The 24,435-nt window shown below is 39.4% G+C and overlaps 1 protein-coding gene across 1 annotated transcript in view; it reads left to right on the top strand.

Annotated features, from left to right (window-relative positions):
• Positions 1–24,435, top strand: part of POU6F2 (POU class 6 homeobox 2) — a 423,061-nt gene that overhangs the window by 57,303 nt on the left and 341,323 nt on the right. The gene's annotated exons all lie outside the window — the stretch shown is intronic.

The raw sequence follows: 24,435 nt of genomic DNA, 5'->3' as shown, positions 1-24,435 counted from the left end.
CCTCACACATGCACTCAGTCTTTTCTTTTCAGAGTCCTAGTGCATGCAAAAATCCCTTTCTCACATGCAAACCATAACCATTACAATTAGACACAATGCTTGGCTCATGATCCCATTTATTCAAACAGAGTCTATATTCTAAAAATTTTAACTCTGTCCTATGTGGAGAGCTGGTAACAAGCTGATTTGAGCTACTGGGAACCAGAGAGAAATTATTCATTTGTGGAAAAATTCAAATCACAGTAATTTTTTCATTACTTGCAACTGAAAATAGTTTGACCAGTTTCCTTCATACTCAGTGTAAAATTTCACCTTGGTCTTCAGACTATATTTAGTATTTTTCAGGACATAATTTTTTCACTGGTCAAAGTAGTGGGACTTGAGAGATTGGTGGGACACTAAAAATAGGAGTTAAAACTTTGACTGTAGAACCAGAATTTCCTTTCTAACATGTTTGGAAAGATTCAGTCTCCATGTTTGTACTTAAAAGAGAGGTTCTGCTTTGAGAAGTATCTGTATAAAAACTGCAGCTCCTAATTCAGCATGTCTATGCATTCAGATAAATAGGAACATTTTGGTAGGATAATGAGCCTTCTGGATAAGGGAGAAGCAGTGGATGTGGTATACCTAGATTTTAGTAAGGCATTTGATACGGTCTAACATGATATTCTTATCAATAAAATAGGCAAATACAACTTAGATAGGGCTACTATAAGGTGGGTGCAAAACTGGCTGGATAACGGTACTCGGAGAGTAGTTACTAAAGGTTCTTAATCCTGCTGGAAAAGTATAACAAGTGGGGTTCTGCAGGGGTCTGTACTGGGACCAGTTCTGTTCAATATCTTCATCAACAATTTAGATATTGGCATAGAAAGTATGCTTATTAAGTTTGCAGATGATACCAAGCTAGGAGGGGTTGCAACTGCTTTGGAGGATAGGGTCATAATTCAAAATGATCTGGACAAATTGGAGAAATGCTCTGAGGTCAACAGGATGAAGTTTAATAAAGACAAATGAAAAGTGCTTCACCTAGGAAGGAACTCTGTTTCACACATATAGAATGGGAAGTGATTGTCTAGGAAGGAGCATGACAGAAAGGGATCTAGGGGTTATAGTGGACCACAAACTAAATATGAGTCAACAGTGTGATGCTATTGCAAAAAAAAAAGCAAACATGATTCTGGGATGCATTAACAGGTGTGTTGTGAACAAGACACAAGAAGTCATTCTTCCACTGTACTCTGTGCTGGTGAGGCCTCAGTTGGAGTATTGTGTCCAGTTCTGGGCACTGCATTTCAAGAAAGATGTGGAGAAATTGGAAAGGGTCCAAAAAAGAGCAACAAGAATGATCAAAGGTCTAGAGAATGTGACCTATGAAGGAAGTCTGAAAGAATTGGGCTTGTTTAGTTTGGAAAAAAAGAAGATTAAGCAGGGACATGATAGCTGTTTTCAGGTATCTGAAACAGTGTCTTCAGAAGTAAGGAGAAAAGTTGTTTTTCTTGGCCTCTGAGGATAGGACAACAAGCAATGGGCTTAAACTGCAGCAAGAGAGGTTCAGGCTGGACATTAGGAAAAAGTTCCTAACTGTCAGGGTGGTCAAACACTGGAATAAATTGCCTAGGGAGGTTGTGGAATCTCCATCTCTGGAGATATTTAAGAACAGGTTAGATAAATGTTAGATAAATGCTATCACGGATGGTCTAGACAGTACTTGGTACTGCCTTGAGGGCAGGGGGCTGGACTCGATGACCTCTGAAGGTCCCTTCCAGTCCTAGCATTCTGTGATTCTTTGATTTAACAAAGCCAAGTTTTACTACTATCAGTTTTGCATACCCACCATAGCACTGATTGACGGTAATGGATTTAGTGGTGCAACATCAACAACAATCAAATATCTATTTGATAGGCCACCTTTGCAAGTCCATTGACTTCCACTGATGTGCTAAAATTACACTCATAAAACCCCATGGAAAGGAGGAGTATTAGAATAGCTGTAATTTAGGACACAATTTATTATGGGTACTGCTGTGGTTCATGAAGCAGAAAGGAACTGGACTTGATTTTCAGATCCAAGGCTGAGTCTGCAGACTTTACAGCTGAAGAAAATCTTACCTTTTTACCTGTAAACTGGACAACATTTATATGGAGCTGCTGAGGAAAACAGATTAAGAAATTCACATTAACTTTTTTACAGTCACTTTCAAAGTTGCACTGTGCTTTCCTTCAATTCATGGTGCAAAGCCATTCCACAGGATTGTGGAAGTAGAGATGGGAAAAAACCTACAGTACTGGGTCATATTTCTTGTAGGACTACTAGAGATATCATCACCACTCTCATAATCTGTCAATGTATGATTTCTCCCTGCTTTACGCTCCCCATTGCTTTGTCCACTCTGGTTTCTACACAGCTCACTGTTCATGTTTTCCTCCTCTGATATTCATCCTGCAAATGCCATTTCTTAGTTATAGCCTTTTCCTTCAGCTGTCCCCGTGATCTACCCTGAACAGCTCTGAGAATTTGGCCATGACCCTTTAAATTTTTATGCACTTGCTTATTTCCAAGTATTAATTAGTCCCATGATTCCAATGGATTTACTCATGTGTGTTGCTCAAAGGATTGAGACTTTATGTGGTTGAAAGGTATGAGCACTCTAAATGGCTATGATGCAGGCATAAGTCATAATTTAGCCAAAATATAAATATTCACATTTTCTTTATAACACAAGTCAGTTCCCTTTAACTGCTTAATTAGTTTATTTACTATTTTCTGAATTCTTTCCAGTTTACTTTACAGGTTACTAGGGAAGGGCATACACATCCGAGGTTAAATGGTAGAGTTGTGCAGTACTGTGCAGACAGAAACAGCCACATCACAGCTCTGTAACAGGACACCTGAACTCCAGATGAAAATATCACTGTTGCTTTTGGTATTTCTTTGCTATTTTAAGTATTCATCTTGTGCCCTGATATACTTTCTAGGTCTTGTTTATTTGTATCTTGGTTTGCAGTTTTGTTTATCTCCTGCCTACTTATGTCTGTGTATGAGCATGTGTGTGCTTTGGCTATTATTCTCCTATGTCCCTGGACTCCTTAAGTAATTTAGGTACTTTTGAAAATAGGGTGTAGGTTCTTAAAGGACCCAGGTGCTTTTGAAAAATTTGCTCCAGATGTATTAGCCATTACTGTTGTACATTGGTTTTTGTGTTGTACTTTCTTATGCTAAATATTGGCCTATTTCCCTTTATATTGTTTCTCAGTGAAGTGAGTAATAACCATGGGGTCCAAAGGGAAAGAACTTATATTAGGAGACTGGGGATGGCTCTGTTGGTTAAATCACTTTAAAATTTCTGTTCCTCAGTTTACCCATATGCATACAGGAGATATCAAAAGGTTTTTCTGTTCCAAATTTGGATCAAATGTCAAAATCTGAATAATTTTCACAAACCAAAAACTGGTAAAATGCATTTTTTGTTCAGGCTAATTGAAACATTTATTTAGATAATTTCAAAACATTTCCTTTTGATTTTGACCATTTTCAATTTATTTTACTCTAATTAGCTTAAATTTTGGAACAAAAATGATTTTTGGACAGGAAAGCCAATGTTTTCATTCATGTGATGTCAAAATGAAAAAATGATAATTTAAAATGTTTTTCAAAAAATTTTGAGTCAAAACGATGATCAGTGCCAACTCTGTCTTGTGAAAAGTTTCACTTTCAATGAATTTGCATTTTCTAATGAAATAACATTTAAATGGATCTTTCCTGTTCAGTTCTAATACTTGCATTAGTTGTAAAGTGCTTTTGAGTGTATGGACTAAAAATAACAAGTCCTGTGGCACCTTATAGACTAACAGATATTTTGGAGCATAAGCTTTTGTGGGCAAATACCTGCCTTGTCAAATGCATCTCCAAAATATGCTCAAAAATATCTGTTAGTCTATAAGGTGCCACAGGAATTCTCGTTGTTTTTGAAGATTCAGACTACCTTGGCTATCTCTATGGACTAAAAATGTTATAAAAGATTTAGTATTATCTTCCAATGTAATACATTTAAATGGATTATTGTGGTTTTCCTTATAGACGAAACAGAAACAAACTTTGCTTCCCCACACTCTATTATTCCTTTCTTCTACTACAGCAAAGCCTTCCAGCTGACTTCTGTGTATGCCAGATTGCCAATTCTGGAGCACTGTGAAGAGCAAATTGTGTGTAACATTGAAAATTGAGGGCAGGTCTATACTACTGCCCAAGTTTGTACAACTTATGTCACACAGGGTGTAAAACAATGAGTTTTGCAGTGTCTACACCAGCTTCCTCTTCTTGCTGAGGTGGAGTGATTATGCAAACAGGAGAGCCCTGTCCTGTCCCTATAGCATTTCTTCACCAGTTGAGCTACATTGGCCTAGCTCTGAATGGGTGCAGGCATGCCAATATAGTGCTATAGTGTAGATTTCCCATGAGAAGAACTGTTTTATGGTTAAAGCACTCAGTTGAGCCTCTGGATGATGGCCTTCTTAGGTAAATTACATAATCTCTCTGTCTTGGAGAAATTCAAACAGAACATAGATTTGTAGATTTGGCTTTTGTGTCTTATCTCTAAAATGGGGCTAATAATACTTCTGCTCTTCCATCCCCGGCTTGTATTTAGATTACAAGGGCTGCATCTTCAGTAAACATGCCATAGTTTTTTTTGTTTTGTTTTTTTCCTGCAGTTCCTCAGCCTAGGAATTTACTGAAGAATTCACCTTTCCCTGCAGATTGTGTTTCAGAATCTAAGCTTTTATAAAATATATATCAATTATCCAAACACATACCAGTGCAGTGTTTTCTTTCTGTCTGCAAACCACCTAAAATAATAGGTAATACAAACTTCCCATTCATCTAGATATGAGCTCAACTCTAAAATGTAACCCTGGTGATTTAAACATTACTCCTTTCGTCTCTCCTCTCTGTACTGGGAGTGTCCAGATAATATATGTATCTCATGATCCCAAGCTACATCCTATACACGTTCTCAAGTGTCCAAAGGTCTGTCTCTTCCAGACACAGAACATACTACCAAACAAAGTAAAAAACCCATACCTAAGGATTCTGTGGAATTGAATTGCTCATATTGTTAAATCATGTATCTACATAACTTTTTGAGTGTTACATTCATGCTCCTACTTTCCTCTTTATTATTTCTCACTCTCAGTTGGTTCGTCACAGCTCACTGGTGCTCAAATCAGACTGAGCTTCTGATCACAAATGAGGAATGGTGCGCTGAGTGAGTGGCAGACTGTGTGGGCGAGTCTAGAGAGCAAGACACCATCATATGAACAGATCACTACTGTAAGGTAGCTTGCCAGCTGGTGTGATGGGAAGTGAGTTGGATGGAGAGATCCATTTACGCACTGTAATAATGGTAGTCCATCGATCTGATGATAACAAAATCCGATCCATTTACGCACACATCCCACTTTAATCACTCCAGATTCCTAGCAAATTGCTGATTTGCCTAAATGGGTAATAGTATAACCCCTTTCCTTTGCATTAAATGTAACATTTACTGGAATTTATGACTTCCTTTACTTGTAATGTCTGAATTTAGAAAAGAAGATGAGCAGCAGAGCCATTTTAGGATAATTGCTGGTTTAGACTCACTCTTCATTTTATTAGTCACTTTCCTATCTAGCATTTATTCCACACTGATATATTTTCAAAGCCTCTTTTAGGCCTTCTGTGCCTTTAAACCCAGCATCACTTGGTACTGATCTTCTGACCCTGTATTTCTTCCTTCAGACTTTAAGGCATTTGGCTATTCTATGCTTTAGGAATTCTGTTATCCTAGGTGGCATGGTAGGGGGGTGCCCCATTCACTCCTGCCCCCCCCCCTCAAATCAGTGCTAAGTCTTACAAGTCTGGGGGCAGGACCTCCACCACTGCAGTGCAGCCTGAAAGTGCTACTCCTAAGCCATCCTGTATGCGGAGCTTCTGTGAGGAGAGTAGGTGGGGGCAGGGAGTGGGTCAGGCATGGGCGGAGCAGGGGCAGGACAGTGGCTCTTTCCTAGAATCCCCACACCCGTCATCTCTGTTTGGCATAATATTGATATACAAACCTAGTTCCCCTGGCCTGCTGTGAAGAAGATAAACAAGTAAAATTGATACATGTGCCTAGGCACCAATCTCACATACCCTGGAACAGAGCTCAGAGTATTCATCGGAAAAATGTGTGGGCATAATCTTGTGTACTGCAATTCCTTGCACATCCAAGCTCAGCATATAGTCTACCAGTATTCTGCCCTTCTGGTTCTTTGGATGCCTAGGAGGAACAATGACATGTAGGAGAAATTTGGAGCCATGAAGGAGCTGTTGGACCGGCTCTGCTAGTAAGCCTGCATGAAAGCATGGAGATGTAATACTTACTGAGCACATTATATTGGAAAGTAGCAAATACTGATAGCAATTTAAGTGGTGTTATGGTGTTCCCTGTAAATATGCCCCAGTTGTGAGAGCACAAACTATAATACTATGCTTGGGAAAGAGAAGAGCTTTCCCCATGACTATTGTGACTGCTGTTGCAGTAATGGGGTATCATACAGGCAAAATTGTGTGTGTTGTCAATGGCTACGATATGATTTCATTGATTTACAGTGAAGATGTGATGGCAAGCTTACATAAGGTGTTTCCCTGCAGCAATTGCATAACAAGTTGAATTTATGGAGTAAAAAGAACATTTTAATAGCCACATGGGATCCCAGGACAGGCTACTTTCACATGTAGTGATGAGAAGGTTATGATTAAGCACTCATATTCTATGGTGATAAGAGCCATACAACTGCCTTGATAAATAGATGAAATGTTGTGAAGGGCATGAATGGATCCCACTGGATCCCAGCACTGGGTTAATTTAAATGTGTGAGTTCGATCTTTTGCAAAAGGCATGCAATCTGACAAGGAAAAAAAATGGAAACATGTGCACAAGTTACTTATTCTGCTCGTCCCAAATCTATTGGTGTTGCTTGTGCTCTGCTCTTCTTTAGGTTTCTGCGGTGCTTGTTCTGCTAAATACACTGCCTCGTGGCAGCCGCTTATCTGTTGGTGAGCTGGCTTGCTATCTTGGGGGCCAGGTGTAGCCCATCTCCCCAGGTGAAGGGAATGTGTTCTGGAGTGTCCCTTTATGGGAGCATGTGACTCAGAACCAGGCCTACTGAGATAAAGCACAGCCTGACTCCAGTATGGGTGAGTTTAGATAGAGACTTTGGCGCATGCAGTGATTGTGTTATACAGTAGTGGAGTTTGCTTGGTTTGAGTTAGATGACTTGTGTGGTCTAAGGCTGCAGAGAGCAGGGCCCCTTAAGAGAGACTGAATATGGGGAGTAGAGCCTGAGTAGGGCACAGGCTTAAGAACCCTGCATGGCAGTAATTAGCCGGATAAGAAAGGAGGGGTAAAAAAGAGTTATTGTGAACTTTGCACTGAAAGGGGAGGGAGACAACTTTAGTGTGAAGGCCAATTTTGTAGAGGAGAAGGGGAAACTGAGTCAGAAAAAGTGCCTGAAGCCAGGCCGAGTAAACTTTGCTACTTTTCCTTTTTGCATAGTTCTTTCCTCTTGTATCACAAGCAATCCATGCCCTTTCCAAGCATTTACCCTTAGAGCAGCCCTCTGGCTAGGTATTGTAATCAGAACCATACACAATACATGAACACAATCAGAGGAGTTAAAGCAGCTGATGCTCACCTGCTCCTGGATTTTATGAGGAGCCCAAACATTGGCTTGGATTTACTGAACAAACTTGCGCTGTGTATTGTGGTTTCAGCCAGCCATGTGTATTCCCCTTTGCTCTCCCTAATGGCTAAGCAGTTTGCCTTGTTCCTTCTCCAAGTACTGTGTAGAGAAGAATGCCAGGCCAATGTCTCTGGGATTCTCTCTTTTTAGAGACATTTTAGTAAGGTTAAGTTACAATGAAATATGAGCAGATTATATTGCAGATTAGTTTTACAGAATCACAATAATAGAAAACACGGCTTGCTGGCTGGGAAAGTTTTTTTTGTCTGAGCCCACTAAACAGGGTGACCACATTTCTAAATGGCTATCCCCCTTTTTTGGCACTTCTCTCATGTGCATATGTGGTATGAACACTTATCAATTACAAAACCAGTCTGTATTTTTCTATACCACAGCTCTGTACAAGGAGGGGAACACCATTTTTCTAGTAACATACATAAAAAGTATTACTGATAACAAAAAAGGTCAGTCTGTTTAGAACTTTGATCATTTATTAGAGTATTAAGCAAGCAGTTCAACAGATCTCTAGGAAGGCAGCATTTTGTCACAAGATTAAGCTCTCTAATAACAATAATTTCCTCCCCAAATCATCTATTTCCTGGATGCAAACACCACATGTGTATGTTCCTCTTTCCCGGCAACATCTCCAACAGTGTGCCACCTTAGTAGACAAAATATGGTAATCTCATATCCCATCTGTACAGTAATTTATAAAAAAGAAATCCTTGATTCTAATTCAAGACCTATATCCTCTTTTCTATAGAGACAGCCCCTATTCCAGATCTATTGCTTTGTCTCATCTTTTTTCTGGCTTTTTTCCATATAATTTTCTTTTTCAATCAAAATTATATATCTCTTAAAAATTAAACTTTTTGCTCTACCTTGCTTGTGGATCAACTCCTCAGATATCTAGATTTCAGAGTAAGATATTCGATGTGTAAATATGGAAAATAGAGCATCTTTATGTTTTTTTACGTTATAACATACTCTTGCCATGACTTCAAAGCACACTCAGGAACAGCTATCCAAATGTACTAATCTTTGCTCTGAGCCTAGCGAATAGTCACTGACGTTTCCTAGGGATAAATTCCTGAGTATTCATGAAATTAGGTAAAGAAAAGGGCCTTGGCCACAGGAGTTTAGAAGAAGTATCCAAAGCTGCTCAGTGGTGTGGGTGAATGAATGGATTTTTGGTAACATTAATTTCTTTGTAACCCAACAATACCTGAATAACTATATTTGGGCTCCAGTAAGTTTTGTCTAGTGTTTGGCTGAGCTAATGTTAACCCAACTGGTAAAATCTTTTAAGTGTGATGAATAACATTTATTCATTTTTAACATCTTTTGTGGTGGTAACAGCCTGGCAAATCTTCCTCCCTGATTCTTTGGAGGGAGAGGGGTCTTCCAGATGGGAAGAAGGAGGCCTGACATCATCCTGATGTTGGAACTGAAAAAATGCCCCGGTAGTGGGGTTTCCCAAGCAACTACAGAGGCCTCTCTTTAGTTCTTTGTTGTGTCCTGATGGTAGCTGATTTCCTTGCCTCTCCCTGCCCCCAATTTATGGCTGTTGTCAAGATTATCAGTAGGTTAAAATATGTGGGATTGGCCTGTATTGTGAAGAACAAATCAACTAAATACTAATACATATTATGCCACAAGCACAAAATAAATTTCTCTTTTGGAAATTATATGACAAAATGAAAACAATGAATAGACAATATCAGATATGGTTCAAAACAGTATTGGGCTTTCCATTTTCTATAGATTATAGAATAGATCCCTCCAAAGGATCAGGCAGGAAGATAGCTCAGCCAACCACTAGATCAAACTTGAAGACTGGAGCCCAAATATAGTCATTCAGGTATTGCTGGACTACAAAGAAATTAATGTCACCAAAAATCCATTCATTTGTCCACACCACTGAGTAGCTTTGGATAATTCTTCTAAACTCCTGTGGCCAAGGCCCTTTTCTTTACCTAATTTCATTAATAATCAGGAATTTATCTCTAGAATATATATATAGGGATACTCTAGGGATAAATATGTATATTACTCTTATGCTTTTTAGAAGTAATTTCAGGTGTTTCTTTATTCATTTTATGTAAGCCACTGTGTCCAGATGCATGGATTTCACAAGAGTTTTGTGTCCATTTTGTATAATCTTACATGTCGCAAAAATAGTGTCTTGTAAAGTATTTAGAGTACTGTGGGAATAAAGATTTCTGTTTATAGTTTGAAAACCATATTTACTTATTAGAGGTGGATTTAGAAGCCTGATGCATATATTGGCTAGGCTGGAAAATATTTTTAAGAGCATGATGTTTATAAAATTTTATATGGATTGAAATTTATAAAGCAACTAAAACCAAACCTCATTTCGGTCTCAGTTCCTTACCATTAAAGGCACTGAGAGTTTTGCCATTGATTTCAATAGCTGCAAGATCATGCTCTTAGCCTACATATTGCTGTTGTTTATCATGCAGTTAGCTGACAAACCTTGGGTCTGACCCTGCACCTATCAATGTAGATGCAACTTTCAAAATTGACTTATTGGGGAACAGGGTCAGATCCTGTGTTATAAAAATATGTTTATAAATTCAAAGGGCACAAGAAAAATCTTTAGAAAGAGATTTTTCTGCAGTCTCAGGTAGAAGGAACTCGAAGGCATTTGCCACTTCATGCTCTCTCAGGAGAGTGGTGCTAGTGACTCTTTAAGGGTGAAACTGAACATGCCAGCAATGTTTACCAGCTTGCAAGAGCAAGAGCAAGCAACAAAAAGCATCACTGGAATAGCACACTTTTGCTGTAATCAGGTTTTAACCTATCTCTCTTAAAATATTTTGTTTAAAAGGGGTTTTCTGCAGGAGCAATAATAAAAACTGACCAATATTCAGAGCCCTGCACAAATACAAAATGTGCAAAAATGGTCTGTGGATATAGGTATCTGTAGATTTTCACAGCTCTGGATATAAAATTTGTATCTGCATCCATCTGTGATCCACAAAAATGTTCAGCAGATATAAAGCAGGTATCTGCAGATATGCAAGGCTCTATCAACAAATGCAATTACAACTTTTTTTTACTAGTACACTGTATGGAATAGCATTATCTGTGTGGGAAAATACTATGGTACGTGAGAAATGACATGCTCTCTGCTTATTGATAATCGAGTCACTATAATTGCCTCTAAAAATGATTAGTGAGTGTTTGTGCACACTCTGTAGCTGTTGTAAAGAATTCCACAGCATTGTACGCTGCTTCATAGTAAAGGGTACCACTAAGCCCGCTGCACAGGGTTGCCACTTTATGTGATATCTGACGCTGTACACTTGACACAGTGAGCACAGTATCTCGGGAATTAGCAGCTATACCTGCAGCTTTCGATAGATGGGCACCCATTTCCAAAAACATGAAATACTATGAGGCTAAACTTCTTAAACATAAACAAGTGCTCTTGCAGATGTTTGGTCTTTACATCTGTAAAGTTGTATGATACGTTAACTTTATTTAAAGAAATAGCAAAATATGAATTAATATTTTGAGGTAGGAAAAAGGGAGGGTGTGGAAACCGCTACTGATGTAGACCTGTTACCCAGAAAATAATCCTGATCACCAATTGCAAGGAATAAAAAAAAAACAAACCAACAATTAAATATTGCTCTCATTTTATAAACAGAAAAGGCTCAGAAATAAGAAAAGAACCGTGTTAGTGATCTACAGTATTTGTTGCAGTCTTAAGTGTCGTTAGCATTTCTAACAGCAGGTTTTGCTGTCAGACATGAGACCCAGCATAAGAGAAAAGATTCGGGATGCTAGCTCCTAAATTGGTGGGTACAAACTGAAACGAAGTGATGTTTTTCCTCTTTGAAGATAGAAATACGTGTGGCTGGGCCCACTGGAAGATTTCAGGCTTGTACTTCCACTGAGAGACATTGTTCTGATATAATTCACTGTGAAGAGGGTGAGTATAGAAAAAGAAATGAGAAAGTGTAGGTTTGTGCTTCTCCACTAGCTGCAGAGCGTTAGGAAAGGAATCTTTATGAGAGCAAGGCCTTTCAGTATTTCCCCTGTGACTCCTGCATTGCATATTAGTATAGTGAGGTGTGCTGGTTGAGACAGATGAAGAACAGCTTCCAAGTGATGACAACTTCTTTAATCACATCAACAATATTAAAAGCCGGAGCTGCAAAATTTGGATTCCGATTACTAAGGCCTCCAAAACTGGGGACAAGTAGAGTCAGGCCTTTTCACACATTGTAAACTGAGATGCCTGCTGTAAAACTTGGATTTGGATTTGGATTCTGTGTCATTATTTTGGGTAGGGTTTTGGGCAAAGTCAGGTTAACTATTTAGAAAGGAGTTGAAGTAGGTCTTGGCTGTTTCTGACATGTGAGTCGTGCACAAAACACCAGTAGCAGCTTCAAATGTGCTTGTATTGGGGTGTGAATTGTTTGCAAAAGCAGTGTTCATACATAGGTAGCAGTGTTCATACCTAGGTGGCAGAGGGTTGGCTTCTGTTTTGTTTTTTGTTTTGACACATATTTTGGTTTTGAATAACACTAATTTGTCAAAACCTAAATGTTTCATAGAAACATTTTGGTTCAGAGAAAAATTTTGTTGGGGAGGTTTTTCAAGTCCAGTAGAATTTCTGATCAAAAAGAGAGAGGGATGCTCACTTTCCTGAATCCCAGAATAGCCAGTAGCCTTGTCATTAGGGTTCTTGGGATTCAGAGCAGGGACTTGATGAGCCTGGGTGTCCCACAGCTTCAGGGAATGCCCTAATCACTGAGTTATTGAGGCACTCTCTCTCTCTCTCGGGTGAAATGAATATTTAATTATTTATACAAGGGGAAAAGCAGGAGAGATTGAGTCTGAGAGACTGAGTCAGATCAATGACTCGAACCTGGATCTTCTACATCACGAGAGACTGACAATCACTAGATTATTGACTCTTCTGGTGTGGGACTCTCAGGTATTTTCATGAATAATTGAGGAAAATCTGTTTCATTCTGAAGGAGAACAGAACCGGATTTCAAAACCTGAACACCTTTTGCAAAACAGAATTCTTGTTTTCCACTTCCCATACTAGGTATATATCTTAGAGGTCTTGAGCACCTCTTGTGGCTTTCAGACAAGCTACTCCTAGCATCACTGTCCTCCTCTCTTCATGCCTTTCCTGTGACCAGATCTCAGAAATGTTGGTGTTTTTTTCTTGATGCTCCAGATCCTAGAAGTCTGCAATTCTGGTGTAATCTCAGGTTTCATTTAAAAAAAAAAAACCCAAAGCATTGATGGTTATGGAGAATAGCTTGAAATGCAAACCCTAGATTGTAAAGATCACACAGCAAATGAAAAGAACCATGTATCTGTATTATTATATCTCATGGTTTTGAAGTCCTAGGATTGGCAATACTGGTGACCTAACTTTCCCCCAGGAAAAACTAGTGCTCATCATTCCTGGAGGTTTTGTAGTTCTTAGTTTCTCAAAAACAAAGGGCAGAGATTTAAATACTTGATTCCGAGGTGATAGTCACAGTGTTCCTGTGTGAAAAGGGAGAGCTTTTACTGTATGGTCTAGGATGGACTAAAAGTGAGGATGAATCCAAACCTGAGAGACCTTGTCCACAGGCTACAAAATAGAAATCAACCACAACAACAAAACTAGGGCAGCAAACTAATCCCTCAAATCAAACTATTCAAGAATACAATGCAAGATCAGACATTTGAGAGTAATGCTCTGGTTTGGTGCAAAAGCTCATGTCTTGTTGTAGTGGAGGACTCTGAGTTTGTAACAGCTTGATGTGTAATCACATTAAGTCAAGTGAGAAGCCTTTGAATTGGTAACAAAGCCTCTTTATTCAATCCTTCGTGAAAACTGTGGCATCTGTTTATTATCTCAGGATAGAATGGGTAATTTCTGTCTAGGAATGTTGGAATAGCTGCATAAAGCTCTTTGGTCACATGCTTACTGAAGGCAGACTCCGTAGTTGCCATGCTTGTGAGGAAAAATTTGTAAAATCTTTAAATAAGCTGGGGCTGAAGGTTGTGTGGGCATATTCTTGTGAATTTTAGGTTAATTTTAATATGTTCTTTTATAGTCAGGGCCACGGAACAAATTCAGTATCAGAGAGGTAGCCGAGCTAGTCTGTATCTTCAAAAACAACAAGAAGTCCTGTGGCACCTTATAGACTCACAGATAATTTGGAGCATAAGCTTTCATGGGCAAAGACCCACTTCGTCAGGTGCATGAGTGGTGGTGGGGATGGTGGGGGTGTTTAAGAGGAGGGTAGAAAGATCCAGGTCAAGCTTTCTACATGGTCTGTTAGAGATGGTATTACTTTTTTGCTTGCTCTCTCTCCAAATTCTCTCCCTTCCTTCCAGCTCAGAGTGGACATGAGTTGAAGAGAAGTGGTGCTGGAACTGAGAATGCTGGGGGTCCTGTGTCACCCTCTGCCTTGAAACAGCCATAACAAATGCCTACTTCCTGGGTCCAATGTATTCTATCAGTAGCACTGCCACTATAAAAATTGTGGGAAGAGTCAGGCTTCTAGTCACAAGGCCTGTGCAGTGGCTATGTTCAGTGTCATCTTGATTGTTTTCTCTCCATTTATTGCCTTGGACTTCTTTTCCAAGGCTCTGGCTTTCCAAACTCTTTCCAAGCTCCCTTGTCTCCTAGCTATCACATCCAGCTTTTCTTCCAGCATTGCCTTCCTACTTGCTAGAGGCCATTCTTCACCACCACCAACAGGCATGTAGGAGAGTAGTGTAGATGCAAACACCTGCTCACTTCTCCTGCTGATTGCTCATTCCACTCTGTATTCCCATTTCCTCCTACTCCTGATGGCCAAGGAGTAACAGGAGAGACTGGTGAGAGCTGGCAGAGGAAAGAAAGGAGGGAGCTTCTGTTCACTTGAGTACAAAGGGGGGCCGGGATGAAGAGCACAGTGGGATAAGAGGGACTAGAAATCACATGAGAGATAAGGGGGCTATGGACGAAGGAGGAGGAAGATAGAGCAGTAACAGCATTTCTCATGGAGACTGGCTATTTCTACAAGGGAAGCCTCTGTTGACAGAAGTCACTGTCAGAAGGGATTTCCCAACAAAACTTATGTTGACAGATTGCGTCTGGGTATTTGCATAAAAGCAAATCAAAAGAGCAACCCGCTCTGTCGACAGAGAGCAGCCAGACTGCCCGGCCCTCTCTCAACAAAACAGCTGACCAGAAGCTCTGCAAACAGAGCTGCCTGGGAACTGGAAGGCCTGTCTCCTGACAAAAGGGCTCCAGAGCATCTACACAACTGTTTTGTTGACAGAACACTGTCAAGAGAGATGTTATACCTGGATTCAGAAAGGTATAACGCTGCTGGCGGATGTGCCAGGTTTTGTTGACAAACTGTTGACAAAGTGCATTTTGCATGTAGATGCTCTGTGGGTTTTCCCAACAAAAACCCAGTTTTGCCAGGAAAAGCCTCTCATGTAGATTTAGCATCTGAAATTTGGAAAGGGATGAGAGTGACATCAGGGTGGGGCAGAGAAGCACCTGAAGAGTAACAGCTTGTGAGGTAAAAATTGTAAATGTGGGACTCAAAGACCTGAAGGAAATAGAACAGGAGAGATGGGGATACAAGGAAAGAATTCAGGGGTGTTAAAGAAAGGCAGATAACTTGGAGGAAACGGAGCAGAAACAGGGTAGCAGGCCTGCCTCAAGAGACACGATAACTATGTGAAGGAGCCCTGACTTTTGGTAGCCCTATGAAAAGCACGTGCAAAACAGCAGGGAACCCCTAAGGAGATCATGAGCATATAGAAAAAGCCTGCGCCCTATACACAAGAGCAATCCCTTTTGAAAGGCAGCAAGACCACAAGACTTCCTGAAGTAGGGAGGCTGGTGCTTGGTATGTGGGACTTAAGAAAATTGGGATAATATGGGAGCACACCAGGGATGTTGATGAGTATGACTGTTCAAAAGAATGATTGTGGTTGTAGGCCTATGGAAGTGAAACAGGCCTCTGAGCTCTGAATATTTTGGCCTTGGTTATAGGATCTTTTTGGGTTGGGACAGGAGAACAAACTTACGCACCTCACAAAAATAATTCACTCCACAAACGGAGACAAGGTTAAAGTGTATCTTGTACTAGAAACAGCACTTAAAGGGACAATGCCAATCAAATAAAGCTCAAAGTAAAATCTTAAAGGATTTTACAAATATAAGGCCAAAAGCAATGTTTCCAGGATAATTTCCAGGGGAAACTGCATTATCAGACAATCATTTTCTTGAAGTCTTTGCATCCAAAATGTACCATATATTATGTAGAGATCCATTTCCTGGACACCACAGTACAAATCACTGATGGTCAAATCAATACCATTATCTACTGGAAGCCTCCGACCTCTACTCTTACCTACATGCCTCCAGCTTCCATCCAGGACACATCACACGATCTATCATTTATAGTCAAGTGCTAAAATACAACCCCATCTGCTCTAATCCTACTGACAGAGACAAAAAGCTTCAAGATCTCTACCAGGCATTTGTAAAACTTAATTATCCACTGAGAGAAGTAAAGAAACAGATTGACAAGGCCAGACAAATACACAGAAACCAGCTATTTCTAGATAGGCCCAAGAAGGTTAATAACAGAACACCACTTGTCATTACCTATAGCCCCCAGCTCAAACCCCTCCAATGCATTATCAACAACCTACAACCTATAATGTAACACGATGCGGCACTTGCAGAGGCCCCAGATAACAGGCCTTTTCTTTCCTACAGACAGCTGCCCAACCTCAGGAAAATTCTCACTAGCAACCACACGCCACATCACAGAAATACTAATCCTGGAACTTTTATTGCATCAAACCCTGTTGCCAGCACTGGCCACATATTTGCAGTAGAGGCACCTTCACTGGACCTAACCACATCAGTTACACAATCAGGGGCTCATATTCTTGCTCTTCCATGAATGTGATATATGCCATCATGTGCCATGTATATTGGACAAACTGGACAATCACTTTGCCAAAGAATGAATGGGCACAAATCAGACATTAGGAATCTGAATACACATAAACCAGTAAGTGAGCATTTTAGTTTAGCAGGGCACAGCATTCAGCACTTAATGGTGTGCATTTTAAAACAAAGAGATTTTAACACCAGATTACAAAGGGATACATCTGAACTGGAACTTATTTTCAAGTATGATACCCATCACCTCAGACTCAACAAACATATCAATTATTTCACGCATTATAAGGACAATTTCCCCACCTTTGGTATTCACAGTGACCTCAGCCATCCCACTTAATAGACACTGCAGAGGATTTTTTTCTCTTTTCTTTCTCTCCCACCTACCTTCTTTCTGCCCTATCTAGCTGATTTGTCAGGTTTTTCTTTAATTTTTTTCTGTCTTTTTCTCTAAATTGTCTCCCTCTCAGTTATCAGGGATCTCCAGATCTGAAGAAGTGGGTCTGTCCCACAAAAGCTCATCACCTAATAAATAATATTGTTAGCCTTTAAGATGCTACAGCACTGATTTTTTTTGTTTTGTATCATATATTACTTGTTTAATGAGGACTATGAGGATTTTACTCCTCTGTTTTTCATTGACTAAGCAATGGAACAAAGGAGACAAACAGCCTGAGTAGTGAAAAGTAAATTAGAGTTCTAAAGTTTGTTCAGTTTAAATAATGTGAAATATTTTTAGTAACATGGGTGCTCTTGGGAAATATGTCTTTTAAAAATTACGTTTAAGCAGACACACTATTCCCTTTATCTAGAGACAGGATGTTAGATGCACAGTTGAGCATAATCTTCAGAAAAATGATACCAAGGTTGAAATTAATAGTGAGATATTTCAGAGAAAGGGGAGATGGAAAAAAGGAACAATAAAAGTAACTTGAACACTTCCATGGTGGATGAGACAAAAAGATAATTAATTTAAAGCCTTCAGTAGAACTAACAAGGGGTAATTTGAAAGCTACAATTCATATAAGAAAATGGACATATGGGAGACATCAGCATCTTCCTCAAGTCACTAGGAAGGAGAAAATGTCATGCTCATTTTACCTACAGTAACACCAGACTGTAAGTGGTGAGAGTGGTTTTGTAGTAAACTATAAGAGAAGATAATTTTCTCCATAGCTGTACTGAATAAAGAACGGCTAGATAGCAAGTTGCAATTTGGGGGAAGGGCATTGCCGTTAAATAAAACAGTCTTAGAAAGGGTTTTGTAGTCACAGTTATGTCAAAGAAAGAATATCATTTATAAAGTGGCAGTACCAGGAAAAAACAAAAAAACAGAAACCAAGGTTTAGTCAGCAGGAGGAGACAAATGCAAAAGTGTCCACTAAAAGGTGGTCTTATTTATAAAAGAATTTTGGAGTCTCTAATGGTGAGAAGGTGATGGCTGCGATATCAAATTGCAGGTGAATCAAGGGAAAATGAGATGGTAAAAGGTTTGTTATGTCCAATATCAATTAGACTAATCCCCTTCATAAACAAGCTTATAAAATACACCCTGGTAAACATTTATCGCTGTCTTGGAATAGCCTTCACCCAGGAATATTTACTTCATCTTTCCTGATTGAAATATCATTTTAAAATATATTCTGAAAACACTTAGTGAGATAAAATAATGCAGTGATTAAAATACAAGCATTCACTGGTTTCCATTTTATTTATTTTATTTATTTTATTTTATCTTTTTTTCCTAATTTTATTTTGGAATCACTGCATTAAAAGATTGATGGTCCCGTCTGGCTGTAGACTCAATGACTTGAGATTAGAATGTTTCACCTATTTAATAACTGACTAGGCCCCACCCAAAGTATTCTCATTAAGTGGCATTTTAACCTTTCTATTGCCCGGTGAAGATATTAGTCATTGTCGCATTGTAACATTATTGAGGCCCAGTTGAAACACACATTTTCTGCTGCTAAAACTCTTTCGATTAGGAGTAAGATTTTGTTTTTAGTCAAAATAGTTATTATTGCAACAATCCCTGATGTGGGCAGAATTATACAAGTTTAAAGATGCTTTACAATACGATAGCTCATTCCCCGTCCTATCCAGAAATAAGCTATGCTAGTCTGATTGGTATAACTATCTCCATATGAGGAGAGTAATAGGCCATGGATACTCTATCCCTCGCTTTCGGAAGGGACATGTAAATGCAGCCATTCAAAAATGCAAAAGAAGCACTGAGATGAAGGGAAGAAGGGTGCTTTCGAAATCGGGCACCCTTTCAAAGGAACCCCAGCTACATGGCTCTTTTTATTTTGAAGTTGGCACTTTTTATGGGTCGGGTGGCTGGCATTATGCAAATGAGGCACTGAATATTCATATCAACACAACATTTGCATTTTGAATGGCTGCATTTACATGCCTCTTCCGAAAGGGAGAGGTAGTGTACCCATGGCTGTAGTGTTTTGTAAAGTTAAAGTGATGCACTTTTTGTGTATAGACATTCTTAAACTGGTTTCCTGAGAGATGTCATGTCAGAATAAAACATTTTCTGGAATGTGTCCTAGGCAGAGCTCATTGCTGGCATAGGACCTTAGTGAAGAATAATACTTCCTGTTATGATTACCAGATAATGAGAGATGTCTCTTTTTAAAAATCATTTATTTGTACATTATAGCAGTTTTAAACCTACTGATAAACCTGTGTTAAACATCATAATGGTTCTGGCTATTGGTTTATAGTCTTTGCTGCTGCTACTTATTTTTAAACTTCTGAGGTGAACAGAGACTTCAGCTTTATTGTTGTGATAAGGAAGACTCTAAAATAGAATTTTTTTTCGTATAAGTAGTGGCATTGTAAATTAAGTTATCTAAGTTAAAAGGAAATGATTATTATTATGCTTTGAAAGGATTTTTAAACTTCTGAGTAGAAATACAAAGCAAATCATTTCAAAACAAGGGCAGAATAAAGCCAAAGTAAATGTTAATGTCGTTTTTTTTAAACATGGAATGAATAACAACATTAACAGTGCAGCTATCTGTTGTTAAGCCATTCATTGTACCTGATAGCAATATCTGGACAAAAGGGTACAATTCATCCCAATGTAGAGAACTCACCAAAGCCCTGTATTAAGGATTTAAGTAGATCATAGGCCCATCTTTTTAGCCTTCTGCCTAGGGCAGGATTCACACAAAGAGCATATATCTTCCTTTGCAAATTGTCTTTGATTACTAACCACTCTTGCTTAGTAGCTGCTTCTTAACCATTGAAGAGAAAGACAAATGACTTTTAAAATGACAATAGAAGGTCTCCTCATTTAGAAGCAGCATGTCATGTAATTAAAATCTTGGCATCCAATCTAATGACTCTGATAAGTATTGTGATTTTTATGTTTCTAAGGCTACGTCTACACGTGCAGCCAACATCGAAATAGCTTATTTCGATGTAGCGACTAACGTCTACACGTCCTCCAGGGCCGGCAACGTCGATGTTCAACTTCGACGTTGCTCAGCCCAACATCGAAATAGGCGCAGCGAGGGAACGTCTACACGTCAAAGTAGCACACATCGAAATAGGGATGCCAGGCACAGCTGCAGACAGGGTCACAGGGCGGACTCAACAGCCAGCCGCTCCCTTAAAGGGCCCCTCCCAGACACAGTTGCACTAAACAACACAAGATACACAGAGCTGACAACTGGTTGCAGACCCTGTGCCTGCAGCATAGATCCCCAGCTGCCGCAGAAGCAGCCAGAAGCCCTGGGCTAAGGGCTGCTGCCCACGGTGACCATAGAGCCCCGCAGGGGCTGGAGAGAGAGCATCTCTCAACCCCCCAGCTGATGGCCACCATGGAGGACCCAGCAATTTCGACGTTGCGGGACGCGGACCGTCTACACGGTCCCTACTTCGACGTTGAACGTCGAAGTAGGGCGCTATTCCTATCTCCTCATGAGGTTAGCGACTTCGACGTCTCGCCGCCTAACGTCGAAGTTAACTTCGAAGTAGCGTGCACGTGTAGACGCAGCTTAAGTGTGCCATATTTCAAATATACCATATCGTAAGCACGCCAACCTGTTAGAAGGAAATCTGTTAAGTGGTAACTACAGCAGAGGTGTGGCATTTAGTGCTAGCAAACCACTAAGTGTTGGTGGAATAAGCTGCTGTGGGTGATGGGAGGGGAAGGAAGGGGGAGCAGTAGAGGGAACTGATGTGTGCACAAAACTGGTAACAGAAAGTCCTAGCACAGGGTAAGTATTGGAGAGTAACTGGGAAGTGTCATTTTAAATAAGCAGCTCTTTAGGTGTCCATGAGATGCATGTGGATTTTACTTCCATAGGCAGAATAAACAATGGGTGTATTTTCAATGATGGCTATGTATGTATGTATGTATTGTGATTTGAGCTTTACTCTTGTGTTCATGATGCTAGCAGAGCACTTCAGCGAAACTATCAGCACTTTATTCTTTGCTGCCTACTCACTCCATTTACCAAACACTCCATGCCGCTTTATCTTATGTTTCTGGGTTTTTCACTTTTGTTTATGGAAAGCTAAAACTTACTGTGTAGCACATGGTGTGTATTGTAATCTGTGCAATTTCCTGGGTTATGCTGTTCAATGTAACACTATTCTGTAACCTTGGAAAGATAGAGAATGGAAGGAATGCCCGAAGACATTTGAGAGCAAATCCTGCCTCCTCATCCAGCACATATTGCATGACTGTGAGGAATCCTGCTTCACTTTGATTGCAGAATGTTGGGGCCCAGTGCATTGGACCCAGGTGCCCTTAATGAGATAGATATTTGCTGTGCATGGACTCCCAGTGTTTCAGGGCATGGCCCAGGGAGCTGGGGGCCTTTTTCAGACCAAAAGAGAAATGGGCTGATGGAGGTGTAGCTATGTTAATCAGCTGGCCACTCCCCTCATGGAAAGAACCAGGAACTATAGAGGCTTCTGTGACTCTGAAGCTGTAAGAGCAGCCATAGAGTAACTTAGCGGACCAGTAGTAATCTTCTGCCTCCAGCTTCCATGGGCTTTTGCAGTGTACAATCCAGTTACTGTGTATGGGGAATTAAGATTTGCCTTTGTTGCATCAATTACTTTTAATCTGATCTTGTAATAGATAAGACCATAATAGTGTTTATCCGACAATAAAATAACTGTGAAACAAGTATCTTTCTGTTTGATTAAATGCAGTTGTAGGCCTGAGGACAACTTGGAGCAGAAATTAGATCCATTAATTCAAAGCAGATTTTCACATAATTCCTTTCTTGTCCCCTGCATCCCTATCCTTTTTCATTTAGGCCTTAGCTAGATGAGAGTTTTAGGTAGACCCCTGCAGATCCTCTGTGCTCATGCAAAAGGTCATGAATTGTGTGGCAGCTGGCCCAAAAGACCACTTCAGAGGCAAACTAGAGGCTGCAGTACAGACCAGCATAGAGGTTGTCATTTCACATTTAGATAGTTCATTGGCTTTTGTTTTTAAAGCTTTTGTTTCAATTATAGCTGTCAGAATTCTGAATACTACAATTATCCACAGAAATGTCTTATCTTTTTTAAACTTGCTCAATTCTTATTATATCTTGTTGCAGTGAATCCCACTGGCTAACTGGACCTTGTGTGGAAAACAATTTCCTTTTATCATTTCCGAATTTACTCTTTCAGTTGCATTTAGTGTCTCTTTGTTCTTTTGAGATGAGACAGGGTGAATAATTACAGATCTACCATCTGTCCTCTATTATTTTGTACACTTTGAACAGCCCTCATCTTATTCATCTTTCTCATGTAACGCTTCTGACCTCTTCATTCTCTTATCACACATCTCATAAACCTCTCTGTTACTGCTATAACTTTTGGAAAGTTGGTATCAGAATGAACAAATTATTCCAAGCTAAGGGTGTACCATTGATGTACATAAGGGTGAAATCCTGACCCTGGTTTTGCCCAATGACATTATAATGTTTTCCTTATTGTGCTTCATCCCATTCTTTATAAATTCAATTTGAAAATTTGGAACCTCAGAACTTGAATCTAGAAAACCACTGGTTCACTGCTGTTCCCAAAATTGTTGGCAGTCCTTGAATTAGCAGTGTGGTCCTGTGGGGAGCATACACTTGTCCTAAAAGTATTTTGATGATAGTCAGATTTGGTTATGGGTTGTTCTGAATTACATCTGTACATTCCCACTGAACCTAGTGTAGTTGAACAGATGTAACTGAGGATGGATTTATTTACCAGTACTTTGAAACAATATATCTGACTTTCCTTTCTCTTGAGAATCATCTAATACTTTAAAATATAAAAATAAAATTGCAGCTGTTGTATATAGGCGTATAGTATAACTAATATGTGTTTTGTATAATTAGCAAAAAAAAAAAGTATGAATGTTTGGGTCTCCTCCAGCAGAATATATAATCCATATTCAGATTTTTACCAGCTAATAATACTGTAAATAAAATGCTAATAAATCGCCTGCAATTTAGCCTGGCAGTGTGGATTGACCACATTGATTAAATTGATTATATTTCATATATTTACAATATGTAGACACATGCCCAATTTATTTTCTGAAGAGTTCATGGTAGGTATCATTGGTTTAAAAAAACAATGGAGTAATGTTTGTGGTTGCTATCTGCAATAATCTAATGCTGACAGAGAGCAGTATTTTATTTAGTAATTAACAGTGTAAAGGGGAGAGAAGCTGTCATGTTGGTTCTTAAGCTGGGGAATGTGATGAAAGATGATATCTGCGATCTCATCCTTTCCACTTGTTTAGGATTGTCAGGATGAGAAATGTCAGCATTATGAAAGCTCAGCTCTGCTCTTGATATGATAAAACCCTTCAAAAGCCAGTCTTTCTCCCCCTCTCTCCCTCCTTTCTCCCTCTCCCTGCACTTGCTTTTTTATTTATCCTGTTTTGTTAGATGGCAGAAATATAATTCTTTTCTTTCTTCCTATTATAAGCCACCATTTTTGTTTTATTATATGTTTCACAACCCCTAATGCCCCACTGAAAATTACTTTGTTAAATGACAGTGTTTCAAAGCCATGAATCCTTTCCACCATTCCCTCAGAGGTTTGAAACAGTCAACAGACTGTAAAGAATAAATAATAAAAAAGTATTGATTATTTTGATGACTGCGAGATTCAATTAAGTATTAATTTTGCCCTCCAGTGGACCTATCAAGGTATTCAAAAGGGAGGATTCAGCTCAGCTAAATGCATGCTGAGTGCTTCAGCCTTAAATAGGGAGAAAATGTGTTTACCTACAGTATTTGAAGAAGAGTGCATTGATGCACAGAGTCCAATATTTAAGTGCTGTGCAAATTAAGCCCTGGTGACAGTGACATTGTTTTCAGCGATATAAGTATTGACTAAAGAAGTGCATTTGATGACAGCTTAAACTATTTGTATTGATTAACATTTTCATAGATTATCATGTGTCATATCAAATTCACTTTTCAGACACGAATACATTAAAAAAACCCATAGGCAAACATCGACCAATGTGATGATGGGACATAGGGAACATGCTAACCAACCTACTTGCACGCTGGTCACCTGTTTCCTGCATAAGAACCATTTAGGCATGAACTTTACAATAAATAGCTGCCAGATCGTGCTACAAGGTTACTTATTTCTTTTCTTTTTTTTCGCTTTTGAGGCTGGTTTCTGAGCTGTAACGATATTATACTTCTTAATTTGCAAATGGA

This window comes from Carettochelys insculpta, chromosome 2 (genome assembly GCF_033958435.1).
Source record: "Carettochelys insculpta isolate YL-2023 chromosome 2, ASM3395843v1, whole genome shotgun sequence".
In the NCBI taxonomy this organism is placed as follows: Eukaryota; Metazoa; Chordata; order Testudines; family Carettochelyidae; genus Carettochelys; species Carettochelys insculpta.
This window is presented reverse-complemented; position numbering and strand designations above follow the sequence as displayed.